The following is a 16,866-nucleotide window of genomic DNA, read 5'->3' on the forward strand; positions in this document are numbered from 1 at the left end:
ATAGTAACTTGAATTTATGAAAAAATAAAGTGCATCGATATTGTTCAGTGTGAGTTAGATGAGTAGATATCAGCTTACCAGTAAATAGTAGTAAAACAGCTTTAAAAAGTAAAACCACAGATTAAAAAAAATAAATCGGCAAGAAATACCAGAATCCCATAGTCTTCTCTTGACCAACATAGCTTCTTGTTGTGGATGCTGCCTCTGATATGAAAGATACTACAAACCCTTCCACATAGGACAGGATCATAAACGTTACATAATTCTGAGTGTTTGCATTGGGGGACCGTGTGGGAAGACTGGGCTCTCCTCCACAGCTGGTCCTCATGCGATCCCCATCCGTGGCGTGGTGAGGCCACAGAGCTTTCCCCCTGATATCAAACACATGGGACTGTTTATTAAAGTAAGTCCAAAATGAAACTCGGGAGATCAAGCGTTTTAAGGTTAAAACCGTGCTTTTATTTTGTCTCAGTGAGACAGGAAGTGGGCTGAGGTGACTTTGGAAGAATCAAATGAAGGGAAGGGGGAGGAGCATGTAGGGTGTAGAGGTGAACAAACCTGTAGGTGAAATTATATATTTAGAACATTATTTATATATTTGCTTATTTGTTTGTTTGATCTTGTTTTTATTATTATTTGAGAATAGAGGGTGTCAGTAGATGTGAGGGCCACTGTTACCCCAGAACATGAATACTAGTCTAGATGATGTCATGTTTGCATCATGGGTTCTGTTTCACATTTTTTCTACTAGACTGGTGTCACCTACTTGTTTAACATAGATGATATGGCATATGATTCCTCATTCCTTTTAGAGGAACACTTTATAGTTTTTTTACCCTTAAAACAATGGCTTCAAACTCGTTTTGATGGTACACAAGTTTCCACTCCTAGTTTCCACTGGGAGCTTCTGGGCCTTTCTATGAAAAACCATTTAAAACACATCCTCCCCGTGAAAAACTTTTTTGCCTACTTCAACCGAGAGGCCTCTGCTCCATCTACCCTGCACTACGCCACAGGACTGGAAAGTCCAGCGTACCCCACCACCGCTGCCCTCTGATTTGGGAGGATAAACCTGTCAACTGCTCGCGTCTTAATCACCCACCTGACATGTGGCCGCTTTGAGCGGAGCCTCTGGAATAGCCTCAGCCTTCCTGGGTAGCTACAGGCGCAGCTGACGCCTGCAATTACCCTGTCCTCTCCCTCTATTTAAGTCATGTGGTCGCCGCATTCACCAAAATGGACTCTTCTTGAAGAGTCACATGACCGCATAGTTTTCATTTTGTTTGTCATCACGTACCAAGGGCTGTGATCATTCATACATGTGGGGTTCATGTCAACGGTCACTTTCAGTCACAGCGGCTCATGTCAACACCATACTAAGAATCATATTTCCATATTTCAGTCACTGTTTCTACTTCTTCATCCTATCACTGCTATTCAGAACCTCCAGAGTCATTGCTCTGGATTGTTTGTGAAGTTTTGGTTTGTATCTGTCTCAGCTAAGCTGCTTTGATCTGACGTGCCTTCAGTGAGTGTGTAGCTCTTTCTCTCTCAGACTGCCATCTCTTGTTAGTCTCGATGCTTATCCTGTTAAACATTAGCATGCACAGACACACACACACACACACACACACACACACACACACACACACACACACACACACACAGACACACACACACACAGACACACACACACACACACACACACACACACACGCACGCACACACACACACACACACACACACACACAATAAAGTCCCCCCTCTGGTACAGACTACAGACTGCAACCACAGCTGATGTGGTTGTTTGAGCTGACGCGCGCTTTGATTCGCTCATTTGCTGTCATGTCGCTGCCTGATGACTTTGATCGGAGGTTACAGTGCAGACTGTGTCTGCTTGGCTGCCTTCTCCACCGCGCAGTGCAACCAGACACCAGTAGAGGCGCTGTGGAGGCGTTTGGATGGAAACTGGATGGGCTGGAGAGAGACCGTGGGATCAGAGTTCCTTCAGCTCATTCAGCTGATTGATCCCATGTCAGCCATTTGCTATTAGACTAATAACATGACAGTGTCAACCTGAGTAAACCTGAGTTGACCTCTCAGTTGGCCTGCTTTTATAAACTTGAGGGTCATAAATTATACTTGCAGTTTGCACATTGACTGCTGCTAATGCAAAAACACTTGTCAGAATGCAAACAACAATAACAAAAACCTAGTGTAATCACTATTATGTTTTTTAGAAATTGTATTTAAATTAAAAGAGAAATAAACTGAATATATATATATATATATATATATATATACAAACTTTGCACTCATAAAAATATATAGTGCATGGTGCTTGAGGATGATGCACACCTACGTTGAATGAGCAAATAAATCCTCCATGGTATTGTTATGACATTTCTCACCTTGCCGTGCCCTTAGTCAAAATGGGTCAAAGTTCAGTTTTGTGTCAAAACTGTGTCTTAAACTACAAGAAGGCTTGGAATTCAAAGAGCAGTGTGATCTAAAACTGTCACTTTATGATTTCTGAGACATACACTTATGCTTTCACGTGAGGGAATAACAGAAACTTGTCCCTGTCAACAATGTCCATCTCACTTCCTTCCAAATCTGTCTTTTCCCTCCCTTCCGCCCTCTCTCTCTCTCTCTCTCTCTCTCTCTTGCTCTCTCTCTCTTCATCCGTGCATCTTGTGTCTGTGTTCCCAGTGGGGGTGTTGTTTATAGAGCATTATAATTTATAACTGAGCAGAGTGGATTGCGTTTCAGCGCAGGGGCTCGCCAGCAGGGCGCCAGCCTGCAATCAGAGGAATCGACGCTCGCCGAGGCCTGTTGAATGGAAAGTATTATCACCGGCCACAAACGGACACTGTTTCCCCTCAAACAATTCCCCGGACTCTCGCTCGCGGGGACCTCCGCCTCCTCCCTCCCCTACCTCTCTCTCTCATTCATCTCCTCTCTCTCTCACTCTCTCTCTCTCTCTCAGACTCAGACAGCCCCTCGGTAGAGCTCCTCCTCCTCCTGTGTCGCTGTGTGTGTGTGTGTGTGTGTGTGTGTGTGTGTGTGCGTTTGACTTTGTGTGCACAGGATCATTTGTGTGTGTGTGTGTGTGTGTGTGTGTGTGTGTGTGTGTGTGTGCATGCCTTTAAATTGTGTGTGGTTGTGGCTGTCCATGTTTGTATGTGTTTGTTTCTGTGTGTGCATGCAGGGTTTTGTTTGTGTACGTTTGTGTGTGTGTGGCTATGCATGAAGGCACAAATGTGTGTGTTTTTGTTTGTTTATGTGTGTTTTTCTAAATAAATTTGGTGACGCGGGCAGCAATGCCACTAACACTTACACTGGCAGTCACTGTTCATTAGAGACCTTCGAAAATGACACTCTTGGTTTCACACCATATAATGACTATATTTTGCAGTATCAAAATACCCTGCTGTTTTTCCGGTCTCTTAATCTGACTTTGGTGGAGGATGATCTGTCAACACTGCATCCATACATAGCTGTTGTCTTTATTTCTTACTGCATATTCACATGATCCCTATGCTGATCTCTTTATATTGCACTGTGTGGAATTTTTAAATACCACTGACTTAGCACAGCTTAGTCTGATTACATCAGGGAAGCCATCTGCAGGAACAGCTGACAGGAACAAATGGGCTTTCCCTTCCGTCTCACATATACATATATACACACATACATACATATATACACACACATACATATACATACATACATACAAACATGCATACATACATACTGTATATACACACATATATACAGACATAGACACAAATATATACATACAAGTGTTTGTAGTAGTCTGATATTTAAAACTGTATTTGCACACTGATACGATCAATAGAATGTGCACTGTATACACAAATATATTGCAAAATATTACATTAGGGTTTGGAAATATTTCACATCTAATTTTTCATTGCTATTATCAAAGCATTAGTGTTGACATGATGCAACCTTTTTAACAATTCCAGTGGTTTATGATGACCTTGTAGAGGTCTGGAATGGATCAGAAGTTGTGCTGCTATATGAGAGAATATCTCCTCAGTGCCCATAGGCCCAATTTGTCCTTGCGTATGGTCAACATCATGTCTGCAGGGCGTGTAGAAATCTTACACTTCAAGTTATCATACAGTCAGTGTAATTTAAAGACCTGACTCTGCAAAAACTCTGCAAAACCGGAGCACTGACAGGGTGCATATTAAATTTATGTTTTTCATGCTTTTATAAACTTAATATGCACCCTGTCAGTGCTCCGGTATCTCTTTGTTTACAAATTAAGAACTGCATGCGCCTACAGCATGGGAAACACAGAAAAGCAAGGAAATCATACATTTCAAAACACAAGTCAAAGTTATGATAACCATCACAGCAGAATATCAATTATTTTATTTGTTTTGCAGAGTCAGGTCTTTAAATTACACTGACTGTATGATAACTTGAAGTGTAAGATTTCTACACGCCCTGCAGATGTGATGTTGACATGATGTAAGCACACATTGACACTATGTGGCATTTTCACATGTTCTCAGTGGCTGCTGTTGGTGGTAGATGGTGGTTAATGTTAATCCAGTTCCTCAGGAGGGAGATGTCACTGGCTGGATGCCACGAGCAACTTCACACACAAGCCAGTGTAGGAGGCACATTCCTGTGCTCTGATGGATAGCCATCTTCAGTGGGGGAGGAAGAGGAGGAGGAGGAGGAGGAGGATGACGAGTCCCCCAGGTGATGGGGAGCAGTGGATGTATCGCATCTAGTGATACATTTCATGCCCTGATAAGGGTCAGGCGCATCGGCTGTGACACCGGCCTCTTTGATGGGGGGCAGTGGACTGACACACGGCCTTGCCCTCTGCTCCAGGAGGCGGCCAGCTGTCAGTCAGGGTCACATGAAAGTGAACGCGACCCTCCCACCTATCCCATGTGACTCCCCCCCCCCCAAACCCAGTCGATGCCTCAATGGCCTCATTGGCAATAATTGATGCCTTCAGATTTCCACAGACTTTGAAGAGCGAAAACGTTTTTTTTCCTCCCCCACTCCGTCCTATATCCTCCGTTCTTTTCTTTTCACTTTTTTTTCTTTTCCTTTTTCCTCTCTCCACTTTTCTCGGCTGGGGAAACCAGTTATGCCTGTGGGTTGGCCCGAGTATGCTTTATGGACTGTGAAAAATAACGCTCACGCACCCACAATAAAGCCCGGGCTCCAACAAGCCACAAGTACATCATTGATTTTCCTGGAAGTTTATATATAACATTAAACAAACCAATGTATTTCTTGGGAGTGCTTTAAGCTGCGTGCACACAGGGACAGGCTCCCCACCAGCAGAAGATTGCATTCACTTAAATGATATGGCTGACCATGTGTAGGTCCCCATACAACCAATACTTGGTGCTGCCGACATGGTAAAAATATCAGTCTCTCTCCCTTTCACTGACCCCACTCCGAAGTCCAATCCTACTGTAGTTCCTCTCAGTGTCCCGTGAAACGGACAAACACATGGAGTGTAGTAAAGTGCTGACTTGAGGGAGATTTTGTAACACCGTTTCACAGTCATGGCAGCACAGCCAGACAGATTTCGAATATGTGTTTTTTTATGTTGTTGTTTAAAAAAGGGGAAAAAAAAGTTGTGGAGCCTTTCATATTCAAGCAGATGTAGTGGAATATAACCCATAATCTGGCCACAATGCAGTTTTATCTCCCTAGTAACCTGAGCACTAGGGGATCAGGAAGACAGAGAATCACTTTTAAAATGTGCAACTATTGACAAGTACACACACACACACACACACACACAGAGACACACACACACACACACACACACAGAGAAAGAGACACACACACACACACACAAAATACCAGTATAGGGAGGCACACAGTCGTCCTGGCCAGTTCGCACACTTTATTTATAGTTTGTGGAGTCACCCATAAGACACGGATATGAAGTGTGAAGGAAAAACAGTGGGAAGGAGAGGAGGAAAGTAACCGTCTGCCAAAGCCATGCAGAAACCAAACAACAGCGTTTTATTTCTCTTTTTTTTCTCCAATAGTTGAACTGCCTGTAATCTGCTCCTGACAAATTTTGTCATAGGATCAATGTAGTAAAAAATAGTCTACAGATTTCCCTACTGTTTTTGTTTAACTCAAAGCATTTGTGTTGTAACTTCTGGGAAAAAAAAAAAAACACCCATCAGTGAAATTTGCTCTGTTCTGTGTCTAACATTCCATATATCTAGCCAAGCAGTATTTTTTACTTAGTTTGACACGCTGAAATTGACCCTAGATGACCAGTGTTGGTTTCAATTAGTGCTGTTAATATCTTTATGAGGAGGGGGCTGGCGTTTCCCAGGCACCCAGCGCAGGGCTGCTCCCTGATTGGGGAAGCACACGCGATTCGACTGGCAGATCAAAAGGCCCACTTGATGGAGGGCAGGGCTGGGACAGGTGGGGGAGGTGTGGGGAGGGGAGGTGCAGGGAGGGGGGAGGACGGGGGAGGAGGTGAGGGGAGGTGCTCCACTGATCCCAGCTCTGAATCATTGATCAAGGTCGCTCACAGCTCATTTGTTTCTGCCAAAGACACTTGGCCTCTGTGGCTCTCTCTCTCTCTGTCTTTGTCACACACACACACACACACACACACACACACACACACACACTGTCCAAAGCAGCTTTTGTTTTTGCAAAATGCCTTGGAAGGCCATCAGTACTGCATGTCCATCATGTGACTCTTGCCAGTTATTTCAGACTGTGTACTTCCTTCAACTGTACACTAATGAGGCAAAAGTATAACTAACCATAATATCACTGCATTGTAGTAAATCAAATCCCACCTCTTCCTTTTTTTTGTGGTTATTATTAAGACATAATTATATCAATGATTTGCTCTCTGAAACCTCTTCTCTCAACAAAACAACCGCAGCCTTTCCCAGTCACAGTCCAGTGGCCCCTGTGCTGTCCTGTGCTGCCCTGTGCTGTGTGGCCCTTCCCCTGCCCATCTGTCCGCTGCCCCGGCCTCCGGCCCGGGCAAGCTGGCTGTCAGGCGAGGTTAGCGTCGCCTGCGTGCAATTGGGCGGGCGCTGGGCATCTGGCCACGGCCCTCAGGAGCCGGAGGGTGCCGGGGTGTAAAGAGCGACGGCCCGTCCCCCGGCACGGACCAGCGGGAACCGCCTGACAGCGGGCGAGGAGCGGGAACCGCCTGACAGCGGGCGAGGAGCGTGGGCAGTGGGCACACCACCGCCAGCTCATGGCTTGTGTTGAGTGAAGACTGCAAACAGTATTCAAGTCTCCATACTGCAGTATAGACTATCCATTAAGAGAACGTTGAATATTTCATGAAAAGAATAAAACAGTTTTTCTCGATTGCTTTGACCTGCTTAAAGAAACTGGGATCCACTTGGTCTTCATGAACATCTTTTTTTGCACAGCAGAAGTCATCTCTTGCCAGTGTGTTCACACTTTTTCATCAGGTGTACACATTTCTCACACCCTTTGCAAAACAGTGTTATTTTGTATTATATTGTTTATATTATTTAATGTAATATCTGAGGCAAACATCCCTTTTAATTTTCCTCTTCAGCAGAAGAAGGGTGCCTGACTGAGTCTGGGACATTTTTCCTAGCCTGCCGTCTGGGATCTCTGTTGTGGGAGACGTGTAGGGATGGCATGCCATAAATGCAGTGAATGATTTAAAGGAACATTTGTGTAGGATCATATTTAATGTCAGGGCCCGGCTTGTATTAAAGGGCAGCACTTGCTATAAACAGAGCCCGTCTGTGTGATATCTGCTAGCCACACCAGTCATTTAAAGACCGCTGTTGTTTATGTGCCATTGTGTCATTGATCGCACCCCGGTCATTGCCTCGACACATGTGTGATGTATCGCCTGTCCTGCTTGTTCAACTGTTATGTCAGTCTACACACACACACACACACACACACACACACACACACACACACACACAGAGTCCTTACAGTACAGTCCTTGTGTGTACAGTGGGTCCTTAGGGTCAAATGGCGTTGGTGAATCAAAACTAAATTGTATGTTTACATGATTGCCTATAAGTGTTTGTGATAATTAGAGCCACATATATCCCACTAAATGTTAAACAGTTGATTATGTAAGAAAATCTATCACAACATTTTCAGCTGGTGAGCAAGCCATAAAACAGCCTGATGAAATGATAGTGGGAAAAGGCTACCGCATCAGCAAAACTGCTTATTACTAATAAGGAGGGGTTTGTCATTAAAAGAACACACACACACACACACACACACACACACACACACACACACGCACACACACACACACTAACCCAGCAACAACACCAGCAACAATACCTATAATTATTACAAACAACAGTTTCTATTGCTCTATAGCTAATTGGAATGACGATGCCCACCTTACATTAAGAATCACATCATTGAGGATTGATTTTGAGAATGATAGAAAGCTGACAGCCAACGAGAGTCCATCAAATTTTAGACATCAACATGAGGAGAGGCTTTCCTTCTTACTCATATCGTTAGTTACAGTTGCCTTTATAGTTATCGCTATAGTGATGTGCACAGGCCTTTTGGTACTCCTCTCACTGTCGACCCGTCCAGGGAGTTTGTCTCAGTGGCTGTGGCCCCTGACAGCTGCGCAGCCACATTAAATATGTAACGGACGTGCAATCTTTTATTTGTGTGATTGTCTGAGCTGCTGTATAATTACTGGGTCAGGGTCCCCTCTCTCACACATGAGTAGACAGTGGCAGCGGAGCGACTGGGGGGGTGCTCATATTTAATTTAGACAGGCCGCTTCCCGGCTTCCATGATGGGGACAACAAACCAAAGGAAACAGGGATCTGCTCCTCGCAGTGAGCCAGTGCTGGGATTACAGGGGAGAGGTCTGTAATCTCACACACACACACACACAAACACACACACACACACAAACACACACACACACACACACACAAAGCTTCCCCCCTTAAGCCCCCTGCTGTGGTACCCACAGCATGGCCCAGTGTTTAGCCCTGACAGGCATGTGGATTGAGTCACTCTCGCTCTTGCTCCTGACACTTGCTCTGTGTGTCAGACCCCTGTGCCTCTCAGCGGCGATGTCTCTTTTTCTCCCTGTCCATTTGAGAAACAGTAAAGGGGGGGGGGGGGTGAAAGACCTGAGGAGAGAGCGAGGAGAAGGAAAAGCAAAAGAAAAGACGAGAGAAAGTAGGCAAATGAAAGGCTACAGGCCTCGTCCTGGGCTGTAGCCATCGGCGAAGCGAGGGGGTGGCTTCGGGGGCTCAAGCCCCGAATCTTTTTTCAAAAGCCCCGAATCTTTTTTTTTTGTATATGTTTTCAATTTCCAACGATTCTAATTTCTAATTTAACTTCCTCTCGGTTTCTCTATAAATGTTACAAAATGTACTATTACTGAGCAAATATCCCTTATTTTCAAAGCCCAATATTGACAGATAATCTGTATTCTGTACTGTATTCATAGAGTCTCAATGACCGTATCAGTAGATTTACCTGTTGTCAGTTTCAGATTTACCAGAGTTCGTTCAATTCATTTATTGTAGGCTAGTAGCCTATAGGCAAATATGAAATGGAGATGTAACGTGGGGATTTTGAACTTGGATTTTGAGCATGTTTCATGCATTTTAGGGCAAAAAATACCTTCCTCGACAACAACAGATGTTACCCAACACCCCACTTCTCCACTCAGGTCCAGATTACGAGTCGAGCATGAGCCCAGCACAACCAACGTTAATTATTGGCACAGCAGTCAACCAATCAGCAAGATAACTAGCTACGGTAACTTGGCCTACAGCAAAATAAAATATAGCCTAGCCTAGGCCTACTGAATACAGGGCCTACATTTCAGCATCATTTCATGATTGCGGGTATAGGGCATGATTTATTCAAGTCCTGCAACTCTAGCCATCATAATGTGAGAAATTCCTGCACACATTTCAAAGTAAAAATGTATTGAGACAAGGTAGCATCCCATCAGGGTTATCTCAGAATACTATCTTAGTATACTAGCCTATAATATACAAACATAAGAAACGCTTAATTAACTAAGTGCATGCTGATCAGATAGGCTATGCCTATAGACCCCTCTTGAAAGACCCAAACTATAATTTTAGGCCTACACCATAGACTGTATATATAGAACTGGACAGTGTGCCGTCTGTTAAGAGTGATGCGAGCGCTAGTCCAGAGCCCCCTGGTGGCTGGTTGCAGTACAATGCGTAACTCCGCCCATCTCCATGTATTTCAATGGGCAAGTAGCCAACTTTCCGTGTCACTTTTCTCACCTAAAACTATTTTTGCATCTACAACTTTTTATTCGAAAAAATAGTTTTCAAGATGCTTCAATAAACATTATTTTTCTTTTCTCGCTGAAATTATTTTTTTTAATGTTATTTTAACAAATCTAAAAACGGCGTGTTTACACCTATGATTGACAGCTGGCTGGCAGCAGACTCGACACTTTGTCGCTACCTTATTTTAACGACACCTGATATCGACACGTAATCTAACCTAAATAAGTGTTGCTGTTATTATTATCATTAGGCTATATCTTATCACAGTCTGATTAAATACATATTGATAGTCATACATTGTGTGATTGTTTGTAAGAGACATCGTTGTTAGTTGTGACAGATTCTTAGTGAAAAAATATATGTGCTGTTCTTTCGTAGATGCTAAGTATATTAGCTTATAGCATGCTAAATCATGCTAGCATTAGCCAGTTGATAGGTAAAGTAAAAGGGCTCTGCTATATTGATCCGAAGTAACGTTAGCCATAGTCACGATCATTTACAGTCCTACTTGTTTCAAATGGTTTAATGTAACCAGTGATTGCCGCCACCACCGTTGCAACTTCATTTGAATACACTTAAGTCACTGGGAGAAGGCGATGTTAAGATTCAATAACGTTAGCTGCTAACTCTTGCTTAGTTTTGCACGAATGGCAATAAACGTCACCTAGCCTGCTAGGTCGACAACCTCGGTATGACCATTTATTAATAAGCCAGACAAATAACGTTATTTGTTTTTTAGTGAACACATATTGGACCATAGCTTAACGTGAGGAGGGATTCAAAGTTACAAATGGACAATTTGCTTAGTATGCTCATAACAGCGGTATCTGAAAATGCTGAGTTAAGGTATCGTTGTTACCTGCGATTGCACTGCTGGAGAAGCATTTTGCATTGGTATGATTTGATCTGGTCTTGCCAGTGATGTGTAAATCCTCCCGTAGACGTACCCCATTTCAATACGTCTAAATTGAAAACTGTGACAACTCATCATAGGCTCTCTCAATATGTCTGTAATCGTATGACTCTACCACAGGGTTGCTAGTACTAGTCTTTCACCAGAGAGGGTACTCCATTATAAATCAAAAATGTAATATTGCAGCCTTCATGTCAGCTTTACAAATATGAGAACATGGACCTACTACATCAGGATACTCTGTAGACATTTTACACATAATCAGGAAGCTACTTTGCTGTTCAGTGAGTCATGTGTTTAAAGTGGTACTACATTTAAAGAAACATATTTTTTTTTTTTGCTTCAAGTGCATAAGAAAATACCACATTATGATGGCTAGGTTACACTTTTGTCCAAAGCCATATACAAATACAAAACAATATAATACTTAAATTTAACATCGATCAATCAATAGCCTAATGAAATAAACAATGAAAATGAGGGGGGCAATAATAAATAACAATGCCCATTCAATCAATAATATAACAATAACATGGTGACACTACATTAAGGAGAATATCAATAAAAACACAATGTCAAATTAATCAAATTAAACAGCCTAATGAAAATAACACAGTACTATACAAACCATAACACTTAAGAAGCGCTTAATGAACTAAGTGCATGTTGAACAGATATGCCTTTAGACCCCTCTTAAAATACCAAAAACTATCACAGGAATGAAGAGCACTGGGCAACTCATTCCACCAACATGGAACCACTGAGGGAAAGAGTCTTGAATTTGACCTATACAGCGTTTAAGACTGGTCGACATAACAGACGCTCAACAGAAGACTGCAGTGGGCGGTTGGGGATGTACATCTTAATCGTTGAATCAAAATAACAAGAAGCAGATCCAGTCAGTGTCCTATAGGCCAAAGTGAGAGATTTAAATTTAATTCTGGCTACTATAGGGAGCCAACGGAGAGTAACTAGGAGAGGGGTTACATGTGTCCTCTTGTGCTGCGGCATTCTGAATGATACTTCAAACAAAATAAATAAAAACATTCAAAATTGATTTAGTATCAACCAATAATTATTCTGATATTAATGTTCTTCTAACTTCTTCATCTGTGTGTAGGCTACTGTTAAATACCAAGGCAGTTAAATGCAGTGGTATAGTCTATGTGATACACAGGACTACACAGTAAACCCACTTAAAAAGCATCACCATCTCAGTATACCCATTTAAAATAGGCAAGGATTGCTCACAGTATACCCACCACTACAGCTAACTAGACTACACCACTGGTTAAATGGCGCATTGCAATTTACAATTTGTGTGAGTTCAGGGGCATACAGAAAGTTGAAGTTTGGGTGGCATCAATAAAGAAAATAGAAACAAAGTGATGTGTACAGCCTCAAGTATGAATGATGTCAAGTTAACAGAAGGTTCAGAGCAGCGGCAGACCTATCTTGGTGCCACGCAAGTTATTGAAAGTCATGTGTTTTCGTAGTGGTGCTGTGCCATGTCCCATGTATAAGGGGCTTCAGGTTGATCCAGTGACAGTGGGTGGTGTCAGGGGAGATGAATGTCTGGGAACTTGGAGAAAGGGGGAGGACATGCCACCTCAGACCACCCCAGCCAAACCACTTCACGTAGGCATTCCCTTGCAGACTAATGGAGACCTCCTTGCCGCCACCTCCAGTACATTCAGCCATCACCCATACCTTATCTGCAAAAAGGAAAGTTACAATAAAGTTAGTCAGACAATTTTACAATATTACAAAGCATATAATGAGGCACTCAACAACACTAGTAATACCAATTAATTAAATATATGTGTGCAATAAATGTCACTGCCTACCTAATGTTAACTACACGTTTAAACATGCGATTTTAATATTAAATTCTATATTTAAATATGTGAATGTTATCAACTTGCGTCAGCTTGAAAAATAACGTTATCAGTATGACTGATCATGGACGTTAGATGACAAATTGAGGTGTTACTTTCACCGATATCCCTGGGAATTTGTGACTGGTTCTTGGCGTAATGTTTAATGCAGGCGTTTCATTTATTGATCATTAAACATATCGGTCTACAACTACCGACCTACCGTCACAGGTGTAGCTCTAACGGAGGTGTCTTTGTCGTTAACGTTAGAAAAAATGCAACGTTGGCAAACTGGCTAGTAGTTACATTAATATGACAAGGTGATGAGGTCCATGCTTCATATAACGTTAACTACGTTTTTTATCACATCATAAACTGTACTGACTGTGTAATCTCCATGTACAGTCAATGGTTACTCCATGTTGAGATGGCATACATTCAGATTTGAAAACAGCAAAAACTAATAAAACCGACTAAACATGCATCGACTCTTACGGGAGCTGTTTGCTAATCTTCACCTCAATGACTAACTTAGCTTACCGTTTACAGTAACGTTAATGTAGCTGCTAACGTTAGCATGTAATTAAGCTGTCCGTATTTCTGTTGTTAGCTGATTAGTATTCACCATACTAATTTCTCACAGTCTGTAATCAACATAATAAGCTCTCTTAGACGTATTTAAGAACAACAATAGACAAAAAAACGTTTCAGTTGATACACAAAACTTACCAGACAAGAACAAACCGAAGACTGTTGTTTGTGCTGTTTAGCTAACTCACAGCCGCTAAATTCATCCAGCCAGCTAGCCTTCGGCGCCGAGTCGACCTCATTATCGACCTGTGTTGTGGAAAGGAGAAGGGGGCGGGTTTCACTCGACAAGGGGCGTGTTTAACTCGATGAGTGGGCGTGCCTGACCGCGACTCCTCTTCACTGCGCATGCTTCAACTTCTGCTGCACAGCCGCACTTCAAATTGGTTGCAAATTTTCCAAGATGGCGTCGCCTCGGCGGCTTCAATTCCATAGAACACTGCTGAATGCAACCACACTGTCCAGTTCTATATATACAGTCTATGGCCTACACAGTGTAGCCTAGTGCCAGTCAGATACCTTGAGTCTCACATTTTTAAAGTCTCAATGTGTCCATTAGTTTACACAGAATTCACTAAAAGTCATTATTTAAGGGGTTATTTTTCAAAATTTTCTGCCGGGGGGGCATGCCCTCGGACCCCCCTTGGCTTCCTGTTTGTGACACTGGGCTAAGCCCCCAATGTTTTAAATGTCTGGCTCCGCCCCTGGCTGTAGCTGGGGCCCCTGGTAATGTTGCACGGGGGCTTGTTGCTCATTACGGCCGCAGCTCTGTAATCAGGCCCTGCTGCCCGCTGCCGGAGAGACTTGAGCGCAGAGTGGACGCCCCCTAGGCCATGGTCACCCCGCTCATCAGCACCCGGACCCACCCCTGTGTGCCCGCGCACGGCTGCGCCCGCCACCACACCCCTCTCCGAGACACAGTCACAGTGTTTTCAATAACAGCATGCTAGTGAATTCCAGCCCCAGCCCGATCAAAAGCCCCTGCCATGGCTCCAGGGCAAAGGGGTAGAAAGAGAGAGAGAAAGAAAGAGAGAGGAGGAGAGAAGGAGAGCAAGAGAGCGAGGAAGAGAGGGGGGGGTGAGAGAGAGGGAGGTAGACAACACTGCGAGACAGAGACCGGCGGGAAACGCTTCCATAAATGCAAAAACCCCGTTTCTTGCGGAATCGGCCTGCATCTCCCAGCGTGCTGGGGTTTTATATAGAGCGCGCTTAGCAATTCCATGGAGCGCTACAGCACACTTACAGGCACGCTAGCCCACGGCACCACAGGCCCAGCGACTGAAGCACAGTGGAGGCTGTGGAGGCTGAAGACATGAGGAGCCGAGGCGGGGACATGGGGTTTTCAGTCGCTCTGTGATCCTGGTCAGGAAGAGGAGCATGCTATGGCTCTCATGAATATGACATGGTGTGCATGAGAACATTAGACACAGGGGTGTGTGGCAAGCCAGGCGGACGGAACGCAAGGCACCAAACTCATGAGAGATGAGGAATGACGATGTGGGGTGAATTCAGTCCACTTCCTAAATTCTGTGTCTCGCTTTTATACACACACACACACACACACACACACACACACACACATATACATACAGAGATTAACAGACAGATAAACAGGAACTTCTATTTTTCTGACTTTCTTTTCTCACACCATTTTGTTCTGACCTTAATTAGCAGGACTGGGGCCCCCCAATGTTATCATGCATAATGACAGCGACCTCATTAACCAGGACTATTGTAATCCACTGTTTGTCTGAAAACACAATATCCGTCAAAATCATCACCATCTGGTGCCCTTTCCACACAAACATTTCCCATCTGCACAGGATATATATGTTTTTTCTTTTCAAAAGTTTTAAAATGCCTCTCAAAATAAGGGATGAACAATATGGGAGACTATTCTGGGATTGCACAGACTTGCTCATGTCTATCACCCACTTTATGTGTATGTTTTGTTTATTTTTGACCACTCTTTAGTGCAGCGATTGCTATCATCAATTTCACCTGGTCAGTTGCTTCCTCCCCCAAAGTCTGTCCGACAGAGCATCTCCATCTTCGAGGATTACCTCAGAAACATAGATAGATAGATAGATAGATAGATATACTTTATTGATCCCTAGGGGAAATTCAAGACTCTCACCCGTGTCCAGAGCCATTATGGACCGTGAGTCTCCAGCCCCGCTCCAACCCCGCTCCAACTCCTCATTAGCATTATGCAAATCAGCAACAGTAAAACCAAAGAAAAATGGCATTTTTAAAAGCTACGCAAGCAAATTACCATGAAAGCCATCGCCCCCGGCAGCTGTCGTTCTAATCAGATGTCTGCTGGGACGGGACTCTCTGGGGCGACCCGCGAACGCTGAGAGGAGAATAACTGCCCACCATATTGCCGCTGACCCTATTCGACCCCTGGAGGCTTAACCCCCTCGGTGGGCAGTAGATTAATTTTGTATGTCTTCAAGGGTGGGGGGAGAGGGGAAGGGTGTGGGGAGGAACTGAAAGCATGGGAGGAGATGGCTGATCCCATTTCGTCACCTTAACTCACCATCCTGATCCTCTTCAGCTCTACAATCATGTGTCTGCTCGCCCCACCCAAAACTCCCTCCACACATATTTATGGAAACAAAACCAATGAATTCTGCTTGGCCTGCAGGGCTGGGTTGCCCAGTGTTCCGCTGTCATATGTGTCACTACTCATCAATCTATATGGTTATCCCTGGTTTCCCTCTGTGCCAGTGTGTAAATAAGCGTCCCTGAGCATCTGTTTTTGCGCGGGGTGATTACCGCAGCTTAGCCGTGTGCCCCGCGCCGGACTGCAGTGACCCCTCCTTGGCGGTGCCACGCAGGCTGGCTTTGCCGAGGCCGTCGTGTGAATGGCAGACACCTCCCAGCGCTGCCAGGGGTTTAAGGAGCGCGTTGATCCGCGTCCATCTCGGAGCTTTGGCCACCCTTTAATCTGCTGGACTCATTACCTCCCCACTGTCCTGGACCTCTTCTCTCCTCTCCTCGGCCCCCAATCTACGGGTGGGAGGCTGTGGTGGCAAGACTGGCACCGCATGCCTGGCAGCTTAAGGGGGAATGCCCTGGAGGGAAGCTGCACAGGAACAAATAACCCAAAGGGATGAGTCCTGCTCTGTTGCCCCGTCACAGAGATGGGAATGGG

This window comes from Alosa alosa, chromosome 2 (assembly GCF_017589495.1).
Source record: "Alosa alosa isolate M-15738 ecotype Scorff River chromosome 2, AALO_Geno_1.1, whole genome shotgun sequence".
In the NCBI taxonomy this organism is placed as follows: Eukaryota; Metazoa; Chordata; class Actinopteri; order Clupeiformes; family Clupeidae; genus Alosa; species Alosa alosa.